The sequence below is a fragment of the Triticum dicoccoides genome, chromosome 1B (genome assembly GCF_002162155.2).
Source record: "Triticum dicoccoides isolate Atlit2015 ecotype Zavitan chromosome 1B, WEW_v2.0, whole genome shotgun sequence".
NCBI classification, from domain to species: Eukaryota; Viridiplantae; Streptophyta; class Magnoliopsida; order Poales; family Poaceae; genus Triticum; species Triticum dicoccoides.
The window spans coordinates 323,764,446-323,770,649 of NC_041381.1; the positions used below are offsets into that span (position 1 = coordinate 323,764,446).

Here is a 6,204-nt window from a genome sequence, read left to right on the forward strand (position 1 = left end):
GGGGCTGACATCACCAGAGAATAACAGGACGTGTGGGGGAATAGAGGGAGGGACTGGCCAACATTGGAGGGTACGTACGGTAGGGCGGTGGAGGCGTAGCCAGCCATGGGAGGCTTGAGCAGGCGGAGCCGACGAGGTGGTTTGGTTTGGGCGGCTGGAGGAAGAAGAAGACAAGAGATAGAAGATACACGACAGATGTTGGATGTCAATCCAATGGCTAGTAGGCAGAATCGTTTGTTGACTGGCTAGTAAGTCGACACCACCTTGGATAGGCTATTTCCTCGCGGGTCCCAAATGTCAGAATCCAAATCTGTCACGGTCATGCAGCCTTTCCTATGAAAATTTACAGCCCATTTGATGTGCTAGTTTGAAATAAGTTTGTGGGTGCTGGTGGGGGCTAATCACTTGGCTTCTGTAATGCACAGTGAGCTCAAGCAGCCGGCGAGAGTGATGTTATTTCCCTTGGTTGGGATTTGTCACAATATTTCACTCTAAATTAAACGAATGGCAAGCCATTTGCCTTGTTTCAAAGAAAATATGACAGTCACAGCCGAGTTGGAAAGGACAGGAACATCTAACTCCAACTTACAAACTGTACAAAAGCACGAGGGTTAATTGTTCATCAGGTTTAAAAAAACCAGATTGAAAAGGGCAACAACATATAACTCCAGCACTGTTTTTGGCAGTCACAGTCAAATGGATCGGTCAGGTCCATAGAATGAACATCCTGGGTCGTAAAATTTACTGATTATGACCACAATATGTTGTAAATAGAAGCCCGACACGTTCAGGAGCTCTTTTGCCCACCTGAAACTCCTTTTTTTTGCTCTTCGACATACCCTTCCGTCAAAACCATGCTGCTAATAAACTTAAGCCTGATGGACAATAGTAACCTCACATTCAGCAGGAAGAATGTGACAAATCTAGTGTTTGCACGGTGGCTACATATCGTTCTAGCGTTATTGTCTTCAATCGAAACTCATGAGAAGTGAGAAAATCCCGATGCTTACGAATCCACCGATGAAGATTGAAGATTTAAAGCAGTTAAGGTCTAAAAGAAGAGTGTCGAAAGAGCAACAGCTGAACGGTTAATTCTAGTACACTATATGCGGGCTTCCAATGTGCGTGAAATTATCCCCTTTATATACAACTTCTCCAAACATGGAAAGCATTGCAGCAAGCCAATAATCTTGTTCAGATCAAAACTATTCATTTGGATATATAAGATCTTGACAGAATCCAGCACCATTGATAGGCCATCCATGGAGAAACTCTTCATTGAGCATAGAACATAATATTAGTACAAAATGTGTACTCCAAGATGATATATAACTTATGCGTAGAAATTTTAAATGCAGCTTATGGTTACAAGTGTAGATCATAATATAAAGTACCTAAAGAACTGTGGAGCCAAACACCATATTGAAATGAGCACAGAGATCATGTATTACACCCAAGGTCTCCAGTTTAGGCGTAGAGAGGACGGTTATTTACAACGGTGAATAACTAGAATCAAGGATCAACCTTTGAAGTGAAGGGGCATCTTGGATGATGAGCTGCCTTCCATCAAAAGAAATTCCAATTCTTACAAGGTTAGGCGACTTTATTTGGAGACAACCGATTCTAACTGTGAAAACAAGCACCAAGCACTCCAGCGCAGGGCAACTGGAGTGGATGATACTGTGCAATGAGGCCTCCGATATACGAACCCGCACAAGTGAAAGTTTCTTGAGAAATGGGAGTCGAAGGTTTAGTACCAGATTGTCTGGTAGGTAGCACAGCGCAAAGGTAGCGGTGTGGAGAGAGGAGGAAAACCGCGAGATAGACATCGGTGCTGAGGGCACAAGTTCATGGCATTCGGTATGTGGTATGTGATTTCTAGGGGAATAGTAGAACTCAAGCAGCTATAGTTCTGTGAATTCAGGGGATTTCAGCCAGGCTTCCACCTTGCAGGGCATGGTATTCTTGCTCAGGTAGCATGACATGATGTAGAGGCTTTGAACGGAGCCTTGGTGGGAGGAGATGATGGCTCTGGGGATTTCAAAATCATTGAAGAGAGATAGCTGACGACAGTCGAGATTAAGGGGCACGACGCGTCATAGAGGGCGCCACCGAATTGAGAGGACTTGGGTGCGGCAGCAATCCTTGGTGGGGAGAAGCGAGATGATCTCCCCAAGGACGGCATCCGGGAGATCGCTGATGCGGTCCACCCGAGATTCTACGGGTTCCTGAGATCCGATGGGGGCGGTGTTGCCGCTTCTCCCCGCGCTGCCGGGTGCGGGATCTACAACAGGCGTCGCCGCTAGCGGGAGCCTCATTTTCTTGGCGCTGGGGTCAGCCGACTCCATTTTCCTCGAGGGCGTCGCGTCGCGCTCATGGATTTGAGCAGAGTAACGAATGACGAGCCTAGTTGTAGTGCGAGCGAAGAAGAAGGGGAGCTGGGGGTTTTCTGTAGGAGTGAGGAAGAAGGGGAGCTGGGGTTTTCTGTAGGAGTGAGGTGAGGAATTTGGGGGTACAAGTGGAGCGAGCTGACGTGAGGTGGGTGGGAGCGAGGACGAAGAAGAGCACCCAGGTTTTTTCGGGGGGGGGGGGCGGTGTGCTGGGTGTGGGCTTTTGAATTGACTTTACTATTTACTAGTGTGGATGGGCTGTTTTGTCTTGGGTCCAGAGAAACAATTACTACTAGTACAGTGGAGACACTCTACAGCTACCCAGAAAAACAACAACTACTATTACAGTGGAGACACTCTACCGCTTCTGGCTCCTCCTAGGTCATTGAAACGTCTCCCTCTACATGTCGTTATACTTTTGTTCACCGACATGCGGGCCATGCAGCGCGCGGGCCGAAATGCCATCCACCAAATTAGAAGGCAATATGCAGGCAGAGAGTCACCCCGGTCGTAGCGCGGCAGTAACAAGCCGTCGTATGACAAAACCCCACCTCCCTGTAGTCTAAGTTTGACGGACGAAGCAACCATCATTTCAGTCTTCGCTGAATCCCCTTCTCCCTCACTGTCTTCAAGAAAGGCAACACTCACATCTGCCACTGTTCTTCTCTCCCAACGAAGGGAAGGTAAGCGGATCCGTGATGTTGGTATATTTTTGTTTAGAGAAAAAAAGAACTTTTGCAAAGAAGTAACCAATCCTCACTCTCTTTTTTGTTTCATTGTCATTGCGATTGTGTTTTCCTTTCAGTGGTCTCCTAGTATTCGTCAGTTTCATGATGGACCAAGGAGAACCAGGCAAAGATCTACCGATATTGGAGCAGATGTGGGAGGCTGATCCCCACGAGACAGAGAGCTCTAAGAAGATGGAGGCAGCCACTGAGCCGACCCCAGATACGCTCACGGCTACTACTGAGATGGTCAACGCCTCGTTTGAGGTTACAGCCCCCATGGCACTGCAGGAGAAGTTTCCCCCCTTCGAGGATGTATCCCCCCCCCCCCGCTGAGCTGCCCAAGGTGATTTTCTTCTTTGCCGATCTCGATTGTGGTTTTTCATCTAAGTATGTGGTGATTAATAATGCAAAATTTTATTAGCTTCGATGCCATGCTATACATAGTGGTTTAAATAACTTGTGTTTCTTATACTGAAAAGTAATTCAAATTTTGTTTCTATTTCAATTAGAGCCCTGATGCAGACAAGGATTGTGTGGTTGTACATGTCACTCGCTATGAGGCGGATGACCTGAATATACGCACTGGGAAAACAGAGTTCTTAGGCTGTTGGATCCTAGAAGCCATTTGCGGTTATACCAATGAAGAGTTGTATTCCAGCCTCACTGTTGTCAAGCGTGTTGTCCAGGGTGTACTGAAGCACAAGAAGTTCAAAGATACTCCTTCGTTTGTGAGGCATACTATTCTTGTCAAGCTTACACAGGAAGATGACGTGGCATGCCTCCACAAACAAGTTTATCAGTGGCAAGGCCACAAGGTTGTCTTCATGAAGGTTCACAGGATTGAGTGCTACGGGACGTCCTCGATGATGTTCATGGCAAGGTCCGTCTTGTGTCCAGCCCAAATTAGATCGAGGCATGAAATAGTTACCCCAGCTAGTGTTTAATAGTAGTTTGGATTGTGTCTAATTATCCGAACCTTGCCTGTTATCGACCCCTCTGGGGCTAGTACTCTGTTTGAATCCGTCTATGGGAACTGCTGCTACTTTTGTGTGCCCGTGAATCATGTGAGAACCATCATAATTGTTGTCGAAATAGATGTGTCCTCGCTAGTTTTTTCATGAATATGGCATGGTAAGACATAAGTTGTCACGGTTTATCATACGAGCAGTGTGTGTTTTGATGAAATAGAGCACTCGTTCGAGAACTATGCGCCGACGTATACATAAGTACTTGTAAACACTGTTGGTGCTACCCCACTTGTAAGTAGTTGTGCAAAACACGGCACATTGGCTCAGCTCGCTTCAACACTAGGCTATCGACCAGCTAACAATCAACAATCTGATGTCTGACATATAAGCAACTATGTATTTTGTTACAGTGGTTCATGTAGTTAACTGAGGCCAGAATGTAATAAATTCCAAACGTTCACACGCTAGTCCAACGCTCATGTGGAACACTCACATTAAACTCGTCTTCATAAAAAACTTGAAAAGTATAAGTTAAGCAATTTTATACATCTCAATGATTCATAGAACATAACAAACATATACTAGTTCACAGCAAAAGACAAAGTTGTGAGAAGGTTTACAAATCAGGAAAAAACAAGCAAGGCTTCTCTGAGCAAAGGGCCTCCCGGCAGGCTTAAATTTCCTGGAGTTCATTTTGGTTTTTTCTTGTTTCCACCATACAGGGTTAGGTTCTCTCATTCCAGAATAACCAATTATAATTGTGGTCTCAGCTGGAATGCCGAACTGAACCATGCAGTGTACTACAACAAAAACACCATGTATGATCGCTTTTTCTGCGTCGCTTTTTTATTCGTCTCTACGCTCATGAACACTGGTGACCTAAAGACGCTTCTTAAGTCGTTTACAAAGCACCACAAACTGTTGATTGTAATTAGGCTAAAAAAAATAAGTATTTAGTTTTAATTAACTGAAGAGGCGATTTGTGAGACGCTTTATGTGCGTCTCTGCTCGTCGAGACGATTTGTGAAACATCTTAATGTGCGACTCTGTTCTTATCATAGATTTAAGAAATTTTGAATAATCATTTTTTCAACCTGGATATCTATGAAAATTAGCGGCACTAAACTTTGGACAATACAACTTTGTTATTTGATTGCGACTTTAAACATCCCCTCTATAATGTTCTTCTAGGTCCCTGCAAAAAAAAAGTTGTTCGTCTATGTATATTGTGAATTATTGTACGTACGATAAAAGCACATTTGACGAAGCCATCCCAATCATCCAGCGAACGAAATGGACGGCTGCTATGCCAGGTCATACACAATTCGTAAAAGAACAGTCGTAGATATAGCAGGACTGATGTATATTATACTATTTTATAGTAGGAATATTATTATACTACCTCTGTGATACACAACTCCCTAATATACCTCTGTGATACGCAACTCCCTAAAATGGTAAAAGTAACCAGCAGCTAGCGCCGCTGCCTCTCGCCGCCTCGGCACCAGCAGTCGATCTCCCGCTGTTGTTTGACCCAGCCATAGCCTCCTTCGTCCCTCGCCCCCTCTCCCATAGATCACACGCCGTCGCGCTCCCCCAGCCCGACCTGACGCTGCCGCAACTCGCCCCCAGCCCGAACTCCGGCGTCGCCCGAATCTGATCCCCCGCCGGCCCTCCGGCCATACCTCCACCGCCGCTCGACGCCGGTCTCCTCCCTACAGCGCAAGCTCCTCCGCCACCTGACGCCGATCTGCCCCAGGCCAAGCTCCCCGGTCCCCTGACGCCGGTTGCAGCCCGACACCGCTCGCCCCAACGCCAGGCTCCGCCACCCGCAGAATACTCTACTCGGACGACTCCTCTCTCGCTTCGCCGCCGACCATGGCAACGACCTTGCCGACACACCTCTGCTGCTAGGAGCTTGTCCGCAGGTTGTTCTTCTCATTTTTTTTATCTTCATATCATGTGAAATATAGCTCAAATTGCGATATGTCACCTCTGTTTTCCCTTTCTGTCTTTGCAATGATGCACTGTATGACAATTTTTGATAAAAATCTGTGAATCCTTTTTGGTGATTGGATAAGAATTGTTGTTTTGTTTGGATGGCAATTGTTGATGACA

At 46.0% G+C, this 6,204-nt stretch overlaps 1 long non-coding RNA gene across 1 annotated transcript in view; it reads left to right on the top strand.

Moving 5' to 3' along the window:
• Positions 1 to 5,562: 5,562 nt before the first annotated feature.
• Positions 5,563 to 6,204, top strand: part of LOC119332982 — a 2,098-nt gene continuing 1,456 nt past the window's right edge. The window contains exon 1 of the long non-coding RNA XR_005161154.1: positions 5,563 to 6,014. This is a non-coding gene — a long non-coding RNA (uncharacterized LOC119332982). The remainder of the gene's footprint in view (positions 6,015 to 6,204) is intronic.